This window comes from Nematolebias whitei, chromosome 7 (genome assembly GCF_014905685.2).
Source record: "Nematolebias whitei isolate Nwh7 chromosome 7, NemWhi1, whole genome shotgun sequence".
Classification (NCBI taxonomy): domain Eukaryota; kingdom Metazoa; phylum Chordata; class Actinopteri; order Cyprinodontiformes; family Rivulidae; genus Nematolebias; species Nematolebias whitei.
Genome location: NC_056504.1, coordinates 13854945 through 13873364, shown reverse-complemented (window position 1 = coordinate 13873364; position 18420 = coordinate 13854945).

Sequence of the window (18420 nt, the reverse complement as noted above, 5' to 3'; positions counted from 1 at the left end):
TATATATATATATATATATATATATATATATAGATAGATAGATAGATAGATAGATAGATAGATAGATAGATAGATAGATAGATAGATAGATAGATAGATAGATAGATAGACAGATATAGATATAGATATAGATAGATATTTAGTACTTAGTGTATTCTTAGTTTAGTGAATGTAGTATATTCTTAGTTCATGACTCGGATCTTACCGATGTTTTTCTTTACAATTTGTGTTTTTGTTGGATGTACCTGGGACCCTATGTACATAGTTTTGTCCCACCTCATGTATCACGTGTAGTGTGTATGACAAATAAATCTCTGACTCTGATATATGTATATATATATATATATATATATATATATATATATATATATATATATATATATATATATCAACATATACTGAACAAAAATATAAACTACACTTTTGATTTTGTTCCCATTTTTCATGAGATGAACTCAAAAGATTTAAAACTCTTTCTTTGTACACAAAACACATTTTTGTTTCAAATATTGTTCAAAAAATTGTGTAAATCTGTTAGTGAGCACTTCTCCTTTGCCAAGATAATCTATCCACCTCACAGGTGTGGCATATCAAGATTTTGATTGGACGTGCCATACGTCATTGATGTGAACATTTGTTCACACAAGTTGGTTACTATGGCAAATTGCAGTCAGGTGCAGACCCCGATGAGGACAGCGAGCATGTAGATGAGCTTCCCTGAGATGTTTCTGACAGTTTGTGCAGAAATTCTTTGGTTATGCAAACCGATTGTTGCAGCAGCTGTCCAGGTGGCTGGTCTCAGATGATCTTGGAGGTGAAGATGCTGGATGCGGAGGTCCTGGGCTGGTGTGGTTACATGTGGTCTGCAGTCATGAGGTCGGTTGGCTGTTCTTCCAAATTCTCTGAAACACCTTTGGAGACGAATAATGGTAGAGAACAATATTTGAGAGAAAAATACTTTTTGTGTACATAGAAAAAGTCTTAGATCTTCGAGTTCATCCATCCATCCATTCATTATCTTTACCTGCTGCTTCCTTTTTGGGTCATGGGGGTCACTGGTGCCCATGTCCAGCAATCACTGTGCAAGAGGCGGGGGGACACCCTGGACTGGTCTCCAGTCCAACACAGGGACACAGTCAAATGAGACAAACAACCGTTCACTCTCTCACTCACACCTAGAGACAATTTAGAGTTCCCAGTCAGTCTAACATACATGTTTTTGGTCTGTGGGAGGAAACTGTTCAGCTCATGAAAAATGGGAGCAAAATTAAAAATGTTGCATTCATATTCTGTGTAATTTGATCTAAACAACAACTCTGGCATGAAAAGTGGCAGAAAACACAAATTATTTCAATGAACGCAGGGTCTTTAATTATTTAAGTACTGAAAGTAATCAGTCATCGACATAGAATGACATTCTTCAGAAAGCCCAGGAGTGTCCACTCAGCTGCAGGTGATCATTTGTTTTCTGTTATATGCTAATAAGCAGTGTTGCTTCTCTCCAACAAGCTGCTGCTCAGTAATTACGTTCCCGCTCTGTGCTTTTCTCTCTTGGCACCGGCTGGTTGTGGGCAGGGACGAACAATTCAGACACAATTTAGCTACAATGCTGCAGTAATTGTTGTTGCCCACCGTCTCCCCCAGGGGTGACCCCTCACTTCCCGAAACACAAACACATGCAGATACAGATGCACACAATCACACACATTAACACACAATGTTGACACAGCTTCAGCAGGGGGACACCCCCTCCCCACCCCCCATACTCCATGACAACTCCCTTCTCCTCATCCTCCCCCTCATTTTGCCTTCTTGATCCTTCATCGTGCACGTGCAGACACACACACACACACGCACACTGGTGTTTGGTGGAGATCAGAAGCCCAGCTCAGAGGCCCCACACCTGGGCATGTTTGCGGAGGAAGCGGGCCCTGGGCGGGCTGCGCTCCATGCGCCTGTCGACTGGCTCCACCAAGTCTGGCCAGCTGTGCTCCTGGCCTGGCCTCGCGCTGTGGGGGCTGTGCAGCTGGGAAAGGCATGTTTCCCAAAAGAGGAGAAAAAAAGGACAGCGAGGGGAGGAGGGAGGACACAGAGGGGAAAAAAGCGAGAGAAAAAGGTTTAGGTTATTTCGAGCTCATTACACATTCATCCCTGAGCTCCTTTATATGAAGAAGTGTTCTCAGCTAAGCTGTTTAATACAGAGTGTTTGAATCATTGTATAAAAAAGAAAGGTTAAGATTTCTGCAATAGTTGTGATTCTTGAGACATTTCCAAAAATTATTTTAACAAATATTTAGACCAGCTGGTGAAATACAGTATTAGATTTGTCAAAACACGCCATAACTTTATTAACAGATAAAATCTGCAATGAATATGAAACAGATGATTTAAAAAATGAAATTGTTGCTTTCCTTCTAGAGTTTAAGGGCAAAACGTGTTTAATGACTTAAAAATGTTGTCCACATGCAACACATGTTGGTTGCTCTGTTATTAGACAAATAGTTTTGTGATGGCCTGCTGTTACAATGCTCACACTTTCACCAGCTTGAGGGGACAACAAACAAACTGTTGCTGTTTCAGATGTTCCTCTTCCTGTGTGAGTCTGCGGTGAAGCTCCTGAGGCCCACCAGAGCCCACAGCAGCATGGCTGCCACGTTTGATTCACATGTAGGAGATGTGTGAAAAGACATCAACACTAGAAAAAAGTTTTATGAGCTTACTGTGACACTTGTGGCTGTTTGGCTTTATGCATATTATGGGTTGTGGGGGGGGGGGGGACATATTTTACAAACCATATCTGAAATGTCTTGTTTTGAGTTTTAACGTTTCTGACCTGCATCCACACAAATATGATGTAGCATCACTGATTTACACTGAAAATAATGTAATTCTCCAAAGACGGCTATTTTAGCTCAGTGCAGTTGCTGATGTGACTCCTTTCAACATTTCTGAGGTTTGTTTTAAGTTTGGTCAACTTCTGCTGAATTAGCAACATCGAGCGTATGATTTGTGCTCAGATGTCGGAGTTCCTGATTTTCAAGGTAGTCGAATAAAACGGAGTCGAAGGTTCCCGACATCAAAATCCAACATGGCTTCCCGACACAAACAGTTCTGCTAGCTGCCGTAACATTATTTTTATTTTCATTTGTTAGCAAGAATCTAATGCACTTTAGCTCAATGTATTTGATTCAGACCAGCTTATAGTTTCAGTCTGATTTAAACGGACTTCTGCTTTATGATTTTGATTTTATTTTATTTAAATAAATAATTTAACAGCTGTTTTTATCTCATCCTCATGCTGGTCAGAATAAGCATCACAGACCAGGTCCAACGGAAAGAGAAGATCTGTGTTTTGTCAAAATCAAGGTGCCCCCTGCTGAGAGCTCCCTCCCTCCAGAGGGATGATCCCCCACAAAGCATCACCTTCGTTATGATGGATTAACAACAGGTTTGGGTCAACGTGGAACGTGAAACAATCACAAACTGCTTCTATATCAACCTTCATTTTTAGCTCTGTTTGTGTCGGTGAAGTTCTAGACATGTTGATAATGTCTTTATACCTGCTAACCAAGGCTGTGTAGACCTCAGGCAGACACACATTTCAGTCTCCCTTGGGTGTGTTTGATGACAGTGTTCAGGTGAAACAACACAAATGATCAAGTCCAACTATTTATTGCCCCTGATCCTCAAACGTGTGACAGCAGCTGTGTGAAAACCACCTGCAAGACTCTGGCAGTTTGTTCTTCATGCTCAGAGGTTCTGAAGTGTCCCAACAGGTTTCAACACCTTGTAGCTGGCTCAGATTTATCTGCTCCCCAGGAACCGGCTTTCTCTTTCCAGCCCTGTCCTGAGACAAGACAGAAGGCAGCAGAAGGTGAGCATATGCTTGCCAGGAAGAGGCAGCCGGATGCGTGCTCACTCTTATTTTGGCTAAACTGTTAAAATGTTGCAGCCCCGGCAGTGATAACATTAATAATGTGTCATGAGACACAACTTGGTGTGCTCAGACAAAGAATCAAAGCTTGTGTTGGTTTAGCATTTCTCTGCAGGCCTGTGTTAGCTCAGCTAGGCATGCTGTCCTGAACGCACCATCACAGAGGCCTGTTCCTGGGTTAGGCGTACCCTCCAGAACCAGCCTCTGCTTTATAACTGCCCCCCCCCCCTCCCCAATGCATTCCTCCCCACTAAGCCAGAGGGGAGGACGAGGTGAACGTTATTTGTTTTGAATGAGACAGCCAGGTGATTTATCATCAGACGTTTGATTCACATCAGCAGGTACGAACTGCGCTTTTGTGTGTGCCTCAGTTTGATTCGACGTCTGCTAGACTCGTTTTCTTGTGGTGCCGTTCTTCATAAGAAGATGATCTGCCTCTGGGGTGGGGGTGGGAGGGCATCAGATTCGCTTCACGTCGTATCAAAATAAAACTTGAAGAGAAAATGAAAAAAATAGTACGGAAAAGAGGGGGAACAGATCTCTGGAGATTCAGGGAGAGGTACAAAAATCCTGACTAAAGCAGAAAGCAGAGAATTATCTCCCCGGCTGTCTGTGCATCAGGAAGTCTCTCCCAGAGAGTCCGCTCTGACCAGCTTGATCACAGAGGCAGAGACAGGAAGTCCCACAAAAAGAAAAGGAAGTAAGCACCATCTCCAGGAAGTGCTTTTTTTTTTTTACAGCTTTGGCTCCACAAAGTCTGGACCCTGAAGGGAGGGAAGAAGGAGGCAGCCCAGCTGAACACCAGAGTGTGAGAGAAAAGGGAAAAAGAGGAGAGACAGATTAGGGCGTAGTGACGGCAGTGACAGCTGTCTCTGCACCGCCAGCTGTGCGTCGTTTACTGAGTCTTTATAAAAACGAGCCTGGCACCAGGGAGTGATGTTCCTCATGCAGTGGCGCCAGGCTCTTCGCTTCAAATGACTCTGGGTGCCACCGCTGACTTCCTCTCAACCTACACACATATAAAATAAGAGGGCACAAAAAAGCAAATGCAGCATGTGTGTTTTTGTTCTGTTTTCTCTTCAGCCTCCGACAACAGAAAACCAACATGTGTTTCCACAAAGCATCTAATTACACAGCACTGCCATTCAGCAGCAGCATCAGAGCAAACACAGAGGACGTCAGGACAAACAGATTAGTGGCTCTAGTAACAACATCCCCACCGGTGTCCCCCCCCACACACACACACACACACCCACACATACACACCTGTGTTCACACATTTTCTGACTTGGCCCAGTGTTTTGCATGTAAATAGAGTGTGTCACTGTACAGAGGAGGTGCTAACTTCCTCTCTGTGTTGCACCTGGACCAACTGCTCATCTGCATAAAAGGAGCTGAAAGGATGGAGAGAAAAGACAGAACACCAGAGGACTAGTGGGTTCAAGCTTGATCACTAAAGATCATGTTTACACAAACACCCATTTTTGATCACCCACTGCATGCACAATCATCCAGGTAAATCTTCTTTCAGCTTTTCCCTCTTCAGGGGTCTCCCAGCGAGTCATCCTCCTCCATTTCTGTCCTTTGCATCCTCTGTCCTCACTCCATCTACCTCCATGTCCTCTCTAACTCTAATCCATATATCTCCTCTTTGGCCTTCCTCTTTGTCTTGTCAATCATCCAGGTAAATAAATCCAAAAAAGTTAAGTTAGGATATCTGGACAAATTCTTCTTGATTGAAACATTTTGTCTTTCATCCAAAATACTTCATCAGTCTGAGGCCATGCAACAAAACGCAGTCTTATAAATAGCACCTCTCAGAATGGATAAACCAGTTAGCTGCCGGGGACATCCAGAACAGGATTTTCATGTGTAAAAGGAGGACTATCAGTCTAACAATCAATCGCCAGTAAACTAACAATAGATCGTTGGTGCCCTGATGGCCACTTGCTATTCACAGAACTAGCCTGAACAGCAAGCGGATGAAACCACCCATGCCCTAATGCTTCCACATACTTGGGCGGACCTCAGTCCGTGGAGGTCTGTGTGTACCAGATTAGACTCGAAGCAGACACCCACGAGGCATGTCCATGCAAAGATCAATTTTTACATATGCGTACGCGTACTCTGTGTTGCACAATGAACCGCCCAGTGAAGGACTGTTTTGTATGCAACACCAATGTATTAAATTCCCCTTCTTCATCCCTTTTTTTTTTTTTGCCAAGAAGCAAGCGATCTCTTCCTCCTCGTCCGTTGATGCCATGACTGAAATTGTGAGAAATGAAGGAATTTGTCACGAGCAAATTAAAATCAGGCCTGGCGTGGGTGCGGGAGGGTCTGGAGATTTCCCGGTGGACCGGTCTAATGTGTGAGCTGCAGGGCCAGCACTCCCTGTTTTTTTTTTAATTATTATTTTTTTTTTTTTTTAGATTTTTTTTATTAACAACATATAAACACAGAACACCACTGCTGCTGGGCTGCCAGCTCTCATTTTTATTTTTTATTTTTTTGTGTGACCTGTCAATCAATCCAGTTGGCGTGTGAGCAAATGACCAATCAGCAAACTCATTTTATCCCAAAGGTAAACACCCCTTGCCTGCGAAGCTGGTCTGCAGCCGGTCAGGGTGTACACTCAAGTATGAAGTACTTTAGATCAACCGCCTGCGGACAGTGCGTGCAGTTTCCGTGCGGCTCACGGTCCGCCCGAGTCTGTGGGAGCCTTTAAGGTGCATTCCCACCAGCCCTGTTTAGTTCGCTTTAATCGAACTCTAGTCTGTTTGCCTAGAAAGTCCGGTTCATTTGGGGATGTGTGAATGCGCAATTGAATTCTGATGCGGACCAAAAAAAGCAAACTCTGGTCTGACTAAAAACCCAAGTCTCGGTTCGGTTGAAGTGAACTCTGGTGCGGTTCGAATGCATTGTGAATGCAAGCGGACTGGAGACTGCTCCAAAAGCAGGAAATGGAGTGCAGCGCAGGGCATTCTGTGTAGGGATGCACCAATCCACATTTTTTTACTTCCAATCCGATCCCGATACCTAAATCTGGATATCGACCAATCCCGTTCTGATATCATCATCATTATTGATTTTATATGAGGCCTGTAATTATCTCCTCTCAAGTACAGTTTGTACAAATCTATGCATTCATGTCCAAAAAGGCAACTTGAGGTAAGTTTTATTAATGTTGGATAAGTTTCAGTTACAATTAAATTTTAACACAAAATTTGTTTTTTTTATTCCTAGCTTTAAAGTGGATATTAAAGTGATTAATTTAAGTGATTGTTTGTTTAAAGTTATTTTATATTTTATTTTTTATAATTGGGAGATATAAGAATTTTCTTCTTTCTGCACTCTTTTCATTCAATGTTTTGTTCTTGATGAATTTGTTTTGTTTATTTTGTCTCTTTTAAATTAATGAATAAATGAATAAAATAAAAAAAATTAATGGCTTTAAACACCTGCTAAGTTCATGGCATAAACCAACACAGACATGTTTTCTTAGCATTTTACATTGCTTTATAATGTAGCTGTTTTTGTTTCTTATATATATATACAAACCGGATTCCAAAAAAGTTGGGACATTAAACAAATTGTGAATAAAAACAGTGCAATGATGTGGAGGTGCCAACATCTAATATTTTATTCAGAATAGAACACAAATCACAGATCAGAAGTTTAAACTGAGAGAATCTATAATTTTAAGGGAAAAATCTGTTGTTTCCAAATTTCATGGCGTCAACAAATCCCAAAAAAGTTGGGACAAGTCCATTTTTACCACTGTGTGACATCCCCCCTTCTTCTTACAACACTCAACAGACGTCTGGGGACAGAGGAGACCAGTTTCTCAAGTTTAGAAATAGGAATGCTCTCCCATTCGTGTCTAATACAGGCCTCTAACTGTTCAATCGTCTTGGGCCTTCTTTGTCGCACCTTCCTCTTTATGATGCGCCAAATGTTCTCTATAGGTGAAAGATCTGGACTGCAGGCTGGTCATTTCAGTACCCGGATCCTTCTCCTACGTAGCCATGATGTTGTGATTGCTGCAGAATGTGGTCTGGCATTATCATGTTGAAAAATGCAGGGTCTTCCCTGAAAGAGATGACGTCTAGATGGGAGCATATGTTGTTCTAGAACCTGAACATAGTTCTCTGCATTAATGGTACCTTTCCAGACATGCAAGTTGCCCATGCCACAAGCGCTCATGCAACCCCATACCATCAGTGATGCAGGCTTCTGAACGGAGCGTTGATAACAACTTGGGCTATCCTTGTCCTCTCTGGTCCGGATGACATGGCGTCTCAGTGTTCCATAAAGAACTTTAAATCGTGACTCATCGGACCACAGAACAGTCTTCCATTTTGCCACACTCCATTTTAAATGACCCCTGGCCCAGTGCAAACGTCTGAGCTTGTGGAGCTTGCTTAGAAATGGCTTCCTCTTTGCACTGTAGAGTTTCAGCTGGCAACGGCGGATGGCACGGTGGATTGTGTTCACTGACAATGCTTTCTGGAAGTATTCCTGAGCCCATTCTGTTATTTCCTTGACAGTGGCATTCCTGTTTGAGGTGCAGTGACGTTTAAGGGCCCGGAGATCACGAGCATCCAGTAGAGTTTTGCGGCCTTGACCCTTGCGCACAGCTATTGTTCTAGATTCTCTGAATCTTTTGATGATGTTATGCATGATTGATGATGATAACTTAAAAGTCTTTGCTATTTTACACTGAGTAACATCATTCTGGTATTGCTGCACCATCTTTCTGCGCAACATTGGTGGAATTGGTGATCCTCTTACCATCTTGGCTTCTGAGAGACGCTGACACTCTGAGAAGCTCTTTTTATACCCAATCATGTTGTCAATTGACCTAATTAGTGTTAATTGGTCTTCCAGCTGTTTGTTATATGCTCAATTTCCTTTTGCCAGCCACTTAATGCTACTTGTCCCAACTTTTTTGAGATTTGTTGACATTGTGAAATTTTGAATCAACATATTTTTCCTTTAAAATGTTACATTTACTCAGATTAAACTTTTGATCTGTCATCTATGTTATATTACGAATAAAATATTGACATTTGCCATCTACACATCATTACATTCAGTTTTTATTCACAATTTGTTTAGTGTCCCAACTTTTTGGGAATCCGGTTTTTGTATATATATATATATATATATATATATATATGCACACTAGTGAAAGAAAAGGCTTGCACTTCCATAGACTCGCAATAACAGGAAGTGACCCAGCACCAGGAGACGCTACTTCCAGTTGTTGTGAAAAAGGTCTATTTGAATGAGACCTTGCGTAAAGTAATTTATAGTGTTTGGCCAATTCAATACCATATTGGTTATCTTCTCATCCTCAGATTTAAAAACTCTGGTATGACATGATGCATTCCTTCAAGGAATGTTAGGCCTTTGTTTACAAGAAGAGAAAAAAAATCCAATCTCACGAGACTTATTACATATACTGACTTCTCATGTAAGATAAAGGATTTTCAAAATGCCATCGTGACACATTTTTCTCAGTAGAACATTTTATCTGCAAGCACGAGATCGTAAAACGTCATCCAGCTTCAAAATCACATCTGAGAACTTATCCTTTGAGATTTCTCCAATTTCAGAGAGATACCCTTTTGCTTGAAGGCAGAACAGTGGATGATACCAGATAACTAGGAACACTGAGCACAAACATGGATAAGTTCAAGCCACCGTGTCTCCGTGCTGCATGTCCTAATCTATCATCTTGGTCATTTTTCTGCACTATACGATAAAGCACGGAGAAGAAGAAAACATGTGTTCTGGGTTTGTTGTCAGAGGTTATCGGGGCCTTATTTGCCATGGCTTCATCAAGGTCAGAAAGAAGTTCATCCAAAAGCCCTTCGAGCTCCCAACTGCTTTTCAGATGGGACTCAGTCTTCTTGGAGTCAGCACGGGACGCACAGTCAAAACATTTGGGTCAGAGTCTTCCAACAGACATAATTCAGGCCAGCTTTAAAAGCAAAAACTGATAATATTCAAAATGTCTGCTGTCATCATTCTCCAGTGAGCGAGTATACGCTGGCTCAGGGCCAGACAGCTCCTAGCTCTATATTTGGTCATTTCTCTTGGCTTCCAATGACTTCACCAATGCATTTTTTTTATTGCTGTGCACATGTGTTGTTTCAGTCTCACTTTCAGTAAACTCTGTGATCACCTTGCCTTTGCGTTCCAGGCCTTTCACTTAGAGCACAAAGAAAAGGGGGGGGGGGGGGGGTGTGCATTAGTCCACAAGAAAAGCCCCAGCTTTGGCTTCTTAAAGAAAGCGGAGGTTTAGCTCTTTCTCTTGCTCTGTATTGTTATGCTAAGGCCCAGCTTGGGAATAAGAGTGAACCATTAGCATCTGAAGAAGAGCCAACATCTGAGGGAAACATGTCTTTAAGGCCCCGAAGAATAGCATCAATGCTGTCTATCCTTCTCATTTTCTCATTCTCTCGCTCCCTCACTCGTTCTTCTACTCAACTCTCTTCCCTCACCCTTCGAAGGCCCATTCTTCTTTCTTTCACGTTCTCCTGCTGGCTCTTTTGGCGCCAAGGGGTGATAAGAGATGGTCTTGTGTGTGTGTGGGTGGATGGAGAGAGGGATTAGGAACTGAAGACAGAGCTCTTAAAGGGTACTTTTTATATCTTTATCCAACTTGTAGATCCATTACAGAATCATAGAGGGTGTTTTATCAAACTAACTGATAAAACAGGATGGTGTTTACAAGGCGACTCCTCTTTTAACTAATAAAGAACGATTGTTCAGTGAAGTATTGTTGCCACAGATTGATACCACAGTTTTAAATTAAAATTGTTTTATACTGGTAACTAAAGAAGTGTAGCAGTTTTGAAGTTACAACATAATTTCATTTTAGCTCCATATTTGTAAAATTGATATAGTTGTATTGATTTATGCGGTTATGTCAGCTGGCTGTAGCAGTCATCTGATAATCTTGTGTGGTCAGTCAATGGTCCAAGTATGTGTTGGAAACCACTGTCATCTACCACCACACCAAACATTAGCTCAATATCTGTAAAAGTAGCAGAATAATACACTTGTGTTTTCCAAATGGGTTAGCTGTAGCAGCCATTTGAATCATGCTGACTAAAATTTTTTATCATATTTTAAATGTGTATCCAGTTATTTTCTTAACGTTTGATTGAAATACGTTTTCTGGTTCATAAGATATTGTGCTAACAGACTGATACACTGACAGGCAAATGCATTATTGGTAGCAAGATAATCAGTACATTTAACAGAACAATTTACACCTTTGAAATAAACATGAAAATTTGACTTGACTGTGGAAAGTCACAGGTCTGATGAGACACTTGTTGCCAGTAGTTGTTACAAAAACCCCCAAAACATTTAATATCAGTTCATATTCTGACAATCAACAGTTTCAGAATGGGAAGTAGTTAACAAATAATTTGTTGCACATTCTGTTTCTTTGCATTTGCGGTTAAGAACTTATTTGACTCAAAACATTGGACAACACATATTTCAGATGAATCAGTTGTAAAGAGTGTCCAGATTTTTCCTCTTTTGCTGCATTTTCACTGTATTCATACTTCCTTGTTCACGACTGCTCACACTGCCTTTTGCATCTCACACAAAATGAACAGCTCCAGTCTTTCTCACCAGCAGAATGACTGGTTCAGCTTTTATCTAGAACATATAAAAACACGATCAAGGTTTGAACTTATAAGACAACAAATAAATGTTTGAGTTTCTTGCTGTTACTTGGTTTTCAAATAAATCTCTTTGATTTGGCACAGCACTAAAGCTTCAGAGACAAAATATCCATTTATTAACCTGATTTTTAAATACAACACCATATTAGTACTACCACAGAACAATAACAGTCACCTTCGATCCGGAAGGCTTCATCAGTCAAGAAAAGAACAAACAACACAACAAAACTGATTCTTCCCCCAACATCTTACTCCAAAGTGGAACAAACCAATTTTGCTTGTGATAAGATGGTCTCTTTGGTACGCCCCCTCCTCCATTGCCAGCCCTCTTCCTTGTTGACAGCCGTGTCGTGATTATTGAGCATGGACTTTGTTGTTTTCAACCAGTTTGACACAACTGTCAACAAGGAAGAGGGCCGGCAATGGAAGAGGGGCGTACCAAAGAGACCATCTTATCACAAGCAGAACTGGTTTGGTCCACTTTAGAGTAAGCTGTTGGGGGAAGAATCAGTTTCGTTGTGTTTTTCCTTGACTGATGAAGCCTTCTGGATCGAAGGCGAAACGTTTCAGCACAAACAAACAAAAAAAGAAACTGTCCAGATGACCTGACTGAAAAATGTTGGATTGTATACCTGGATTATTGAGCATGGACTTTGTTACTTTACAATAAGGTACACAAAATTTAATTAACTACTAGGAAGCACCTCAGGAACAAATCAGGAGCTAATGGGTAGTTAAGAACACACAGCCAAGCCTTATTAGCGGACTACTGGTTATCCTGATGCATGCTCAATAATCCAGGTAAGACTGAAGAAGTCTTTTGGATGTAAGACTAAACGTTTCTACAATTTTTTTGTTTTTTGAACCCGTCCAGAGGACCAGACTTAACTTTTTTGGACTACTGGTTAGTTATCTTGTAAATGAAGAGGAACTAGGGTAATCAAGAAGAACAAACCAGGATCTAATGGGTAATTAACCAGTACTTACTGGGGAATGCACAGCCAAGCCATATTAGGGGACTACTGGTTAGTTACCTTGTAAATGAAGAGGAACTAATCAAGAATGAATGGGTACCAAGAAAACCAAAGAGGAATGAATCAGGAGCTACTGGGTAGTTAACCAGTACTTACTGGGGAACACACAGCCAAGCCTTATTAGGGGACTACTGGTTTGTTACCACAAAAACAAAGGAGAATGGGTTTTGAATAAACCTTGCACCAGTGAGATCACAGCTCGTAATTGTCAAAAACTTGTTTTCTTGTGATTACTGATTTTACTGGATTTTCTCTTTTGTAAATCTATTGATGAAAGACATTTTGAATTTCATAATCTTGTACTGGTGTCATCTTAACTATGTCTGACTATCACTTACTGAGTACCAAATCATTGCCTGGCTATTATTTTGTTCACTGAAACATCATACTAAAGCATCCCAGTATACTCCCACTTTCGTCCGTCCATGTGTATGTACGCGCGTACGATACACAGAGGGTTCAGACTTCATACTCGAGCGTACACCCTGAGCAGCTGCAGAGCAGCTTCACAGACAAGGGGCGTTTACCTTCGGGACAAGTTGATGTCGCTGGTTGGTCATTTGCTGACATGCCTACTGGATTGATTGACAGGTCGGAAGAAAAAAAAGAGCACTGGCAGCCTCAGCAGCAGCGGTGTTCTGTGTTGATATGTTGTTAATAAAAAGATCTAAAACATTTGAAAAAAAAAAAAAGGGAGCGCTGGCTCTACAGCCCACACATCAGACCAGCCCACCAGGAAATCTCCAGACCCTCCCGCAGCCAAGCCAACCTGAGTTTAATTCGCTCGTGACAAATTCCTTAATTTCTCACCATTTTAGTCATGGCATCAATGAAGGAGGAAGATATCACTTGCCTCTTGGCAAAAAAAAGAAAAAAAAAAGAAAATGCCAGATCAGGGATGAAAAAGGGGAATTTAATACATTGGTGTTGTGTACAAAACAATCCGTCACCGGGCAGTTTATTGTGCGACAACACGTACGAGGTCGTAAAAATTGAGTTGTGCACGGACGTGCCCTGGGGTGTACGCTCGTACCTCCGCGTATGGACGTACGTGGGAGTATACTGCGGGCTTAAGTACCGAGGAACCAATCATTACTTAGGGTGCATTCACACCAGCCCTGTTTAGTCCGCTTTAATCAAACTCTAGCTCGTTTTCCTAGAAAGTCCAGTTCGTTTGGGGAGGTGTGAACGTGCCATCAAACTCTGTCACGGAACAAAAAGGCGAACTCTGGCCCGGTCTAAAACCTAGGTCTCGGTCCGGTAGAAGAGAACTCCAGCGCGGTTCGAGTACAGTGTGAATGTAAACAGACCGAGTCCCGCTCCACAAGCAAGAAGTGGAGTACAATGCAGGGCAAACAAACACGCATTTCTCTTTCCTGATATGGAGCCATCAGCTGCCTTGTGTGAAAAACAATATTCTCCATGGCCTTCTGCCTCATCTTCTGCTCATACTGAGTCCGTTTTTGAAAAAGGATAAAATATAATTCCTAAAACTGCAAAAACTTGATGCCGCTCCGATTTTGTTTTTATTTCCAGAAGAAGAAGTGTCTTCAGAGGTTTTTGTGTTGTTTCTTCTTGGTGCAGCGCCCCCACAGGCGAGCGGGGGAATAGGTTGGTTCAACAGGTTGGCTCGAATGCACAGTGCAGTGTGAATGCAAACGCACCAGCTCAAATGTAAACAAAATGTCATGAATATTGGTCCCCAACCGAACCGAGTCTACCGGACTATCAGGTGTGAATGCACCCTAAATCACTTCCTGACCATTACCTGCTATTTGTTCCTGTGATAATTATCCAGTAGTCTCCTAATAAGGCTTGGCTGTGTGTTCCCCAGTAAGTACTGGTTAACTACCCATTAGCTCCTGATTGGTTCCTGATTCATTCCTGAGATTAAGGGTGTCAGAAGCATCCGTAATGTGTGTGTGTGTGTGTGGGGGGGGGGGGGGGGGGCACAAAGATGTGTGTAGGTGTGTGGTAAAAACAAGGTGTTCACTAGTGAACAAAAAAGCAACATTTCACCTAGATTTCCTTTAATTCCACACATTTAAAACATGTTTCTCACCAAGTTTGTATAAATTCTTCTGTGGATTTTAAAGACATTTTAACTTTAATACACTTTAATACACTTTTAATACAGAGCGTCAGGTCTGCACTATTTGTCTTTATAGAGAAATAAAAAACATCACCACTGGACTTTTTTACTTGTGTTCAACACCACTCAGCTAAATGATGTTTCTCATGAAGCTTGAGGACAATAAGGTGTGGGGTTTTAAAGACATTTCAACTTTAATGCACCTGAACACACAGCGTCTCTTACACATGCAGTGTCTCACAGCGTCACAGTTACAGCTAAGATAACATGCTACAAATGTAGCACTCCTCTCAAGCATCCTCCTAACATGAATATATGTTTATGATCAATCCCCCGGTCAACAACTGCCCGCACTAAGCTGCTAAACTGGTGAGCAAGTAACACAGGTACCTCCACCTCCTCCACCTGTGCGCGTTTTCTGCCGAGGCAAGAGGCAGGAAGGGACGTGGAGAGTTGGAGGTAACCAGGAAAACCTGGAGTGGAGTTTTAGTGGCTTGAGTATTATCCTATTAATCAAGTGGAATGGATTCGTTCACCAAGAAAGAGAAACTTTGCCCCCTGAACTAATGTTTTATAGTAAAAGTGGGGGGGTCCAAATGAACGTTTTTTTAATGTGGGGGGGACTTGTCCCCTTCACATATAATGGTTGCGATGCCTATGCCTGAGATGTTCCCTAGTAGTGAATCAAATTTTGTGTACCTTATTGTAAAGTGTTTCCTTGAGGCAGTTGAGGTGTGACACTGAGGTGGAGCAACAATATCACTACACAAACCCAAGGAGAGATTTGTCATCAAATGAATTAACAAAAAAATGGACTACTAACCAGGGGTCTCTTATGCTGCTGCATCTTAAATTAAAAATGTGTCACAGGTTTAAGTTTAGTTTGAGGTTGCTGTATTTTTCTTTTTTGGTGTTATTGTTCCTTGTTACTTCTCTTTCATTGTCATGTTTACTTCCTGTTTTATTTTGTCGCATCAGCTCTTTTGTTACACCTGTTCTGGATATTTGTTCCTCTTGTTTATCATTCGTTTTGTTTTTCTCTGGTTGTCAGTTCCTCATGCTGTATTTGCTTCAGTCCTTTGAGTTGTCATGCAGGTGGCCTTAATTTACCTTTTCTTGAGTTTGTAAAGGCTCCAGTATATTGCCGCGTACATCCGTTCACGCGTACATACACGTGTACCGTAAGCAGAGGGTTCAGACTTCATACTCCAGCGTACACCCCGAGCAGCTGTAGAGCAGCTTCACAGACAAGGGGCGTTTACCTTTGGGACAAATTGAGGTCGCTGATTGGTCATTTGCTGACACGCCTACTGGATTGATTGACAGGTTGGAAAAAATAAAAAAAGTGAGCGCTGGCAGCCTCTGCCGCAGCGGTGTTCTGTGTTTATATGTTGTTAATAAAAATATCTAAAAAAATAAAATTAAAAAACAGAGAGCGCTGGCTCTACAGCCCACACATCAGAGCAGCCCACCAGGAAATCTCCAGACCCTCCCGCATCCACGCTGGACCTGAGTTTAATTCGCTCGTGACAAATACCCCCATTTCTCACCATTTCAGTCATGGCATCAACGGAGGAGGAAGAGATCACTGCCTCTTGGCAAAAAAACAGAAGAAAAGGCCAGATCAGGGATGAAGAAGGGGAATTAATACATTGGTGTCGCATACAAAACAGTCCGTCGCTGGGCAGTTTATTGTGCGACACCGCGTACGCATATGCGGTCGTAAAAATTTGAGCTTTGCACAGAGGGTACACTGGGGGGTACGCATGTACCTCTGTGTACGTACGTGCGTACCTCTGCGTATGGTTGTACGCGGCAGTATACTGGGGGTTTAAGTTTTACATTCTTGTTGTTCATCCTGCATTTTTGCCACACTTTTGTTTGATTTTTATTAAAGAGTGTTTCACCTGTGCCTGTCGGCATTTTGTTCCTTAAATCTTCACCCGTCCCAGGTTTGAGACAAATAGGAGATATGTTTGAGATGAAGCTTCAGGTTTCTTTTCATTTTTTCCAGCATGACAGAAAAAACTTGAACTTCTCAACGTGCTGAAACAACAAGCTGGGACAACCTATTCCCAACTGTTACTACAACCAGGTGGTTTAATGTGAGCTGTGTTCAGTTGATTTCTGTAGGTGTTAGGTTGGATGATCAGCCAGTGTTGCTTCTTTTGATAAAATGCAAAGGAAAAACCACAAACTGCTATCTTTTCTTTTAGATGTGAAGCTTTTTTATGAGCAAACCAAACAAGAAAATCAAAAAATTCCAGTTTAATGGTGCATTTATCTCCAACATTGTCTTTGTGATCTGTTCTGATGTACTTTCTATCCCAGCTGTACTTTATGTCATATTATCTGACAACTATGAATGGAGATGATTACAGAAACGCAACATTCTGTGAAAACACTGACAAAGAAACGTGCACTTGGCTGATTGCAGATCAGCTGAATAAGGCCGGTGCTGAGACACGTTTTCTGTATTCACATGGGGTCACTGGGATTTAACTCTTCAACTTTCTCTGTTTTGCTTTTGAATTTTTGGTGAATGTAGAGAACTAATAAATGAATAAAGCCAAAGAATGATGTCATAAATGAAAAATTACATTTCCTAGAAAATGTAGAGTGAACACCGAGTGTTGAATAACTGCTGAAATTGCTGAAACTAAGATGTCGTAGCTGAAAGAAGCAGTACACTAACTAAAAGTGGAAAATATTTAAGTAGGAAACTAATAACTAGAAGTTAAACTATAAAAGGGAATTGCTAAAAGCACTAAAATGCTAGTTAAAACATCCAAATTTTAACTAAAAGTAGCTAAATGCTAGCTAAAAGCAGGAAAAGCTAAACTAAAAGCTAATAGTAGCAACAAGCCGGTTAAAAGCCCAAGTATGGTAACTAAGCGCTAAAAGTGGTAAAAAGCTAGCTAAAATTATCAAAAGTTCAGCTAGAAGCTAAAAGTAACAAAAGGCTAGCAAAAAAAATAAAACAACAAAACATTTGCAAGAAATTTAAAGTAAAAGAATGGTTGCTAAATGCAGTAAAGGTTTATCTAAAAGTATTAAAAAGGTAGAAGCTAAATGTAGCAAATGCTACCTAAACTTAAAAATAGCAAGAGACTAGCTGAAAGCTAACATAAAAAGTCAAAACAGAGGACGTATGCTAAAGCCAATTTCAGAATGAACAATGTTTTGAAGAAACTGGTGATATACCTAAGTTTTTGTGTGGGGATAATATTTATAGAGTGAAATACTTTAAAAAGTATAAAAGTCTTCTCAGTCATCTCATTCATGAGCTGAATGCTTTAATATAAGAATGGCTGAAATAGCATAAGGACTGTAGAAGTAGTTGGATTACAAGTAATGAACAGAGAAATGTAGAACAGAAGACAACAGTGTGAGTTATGAATCAACGTTCCCACAAGAAGATGATTTTATCAACTCCTCATACAGTATGAGTGGTGCTGGTACATGAACACTCAGCTGTTTGTCCAGTCTATCTAAGGGTGGAGTTCACAGCCGTGCACTCACATGACAGTTCTGAGAAATGAAGCTTAGCTGAAGCCAAGTCTTGTGTGAGCAGATGATCTGTGTGCAACAATGTTACCTGGATAACTGAACGGCCATCGCTAATGTGAAAGCAGTTTTACTTTCCCCGCT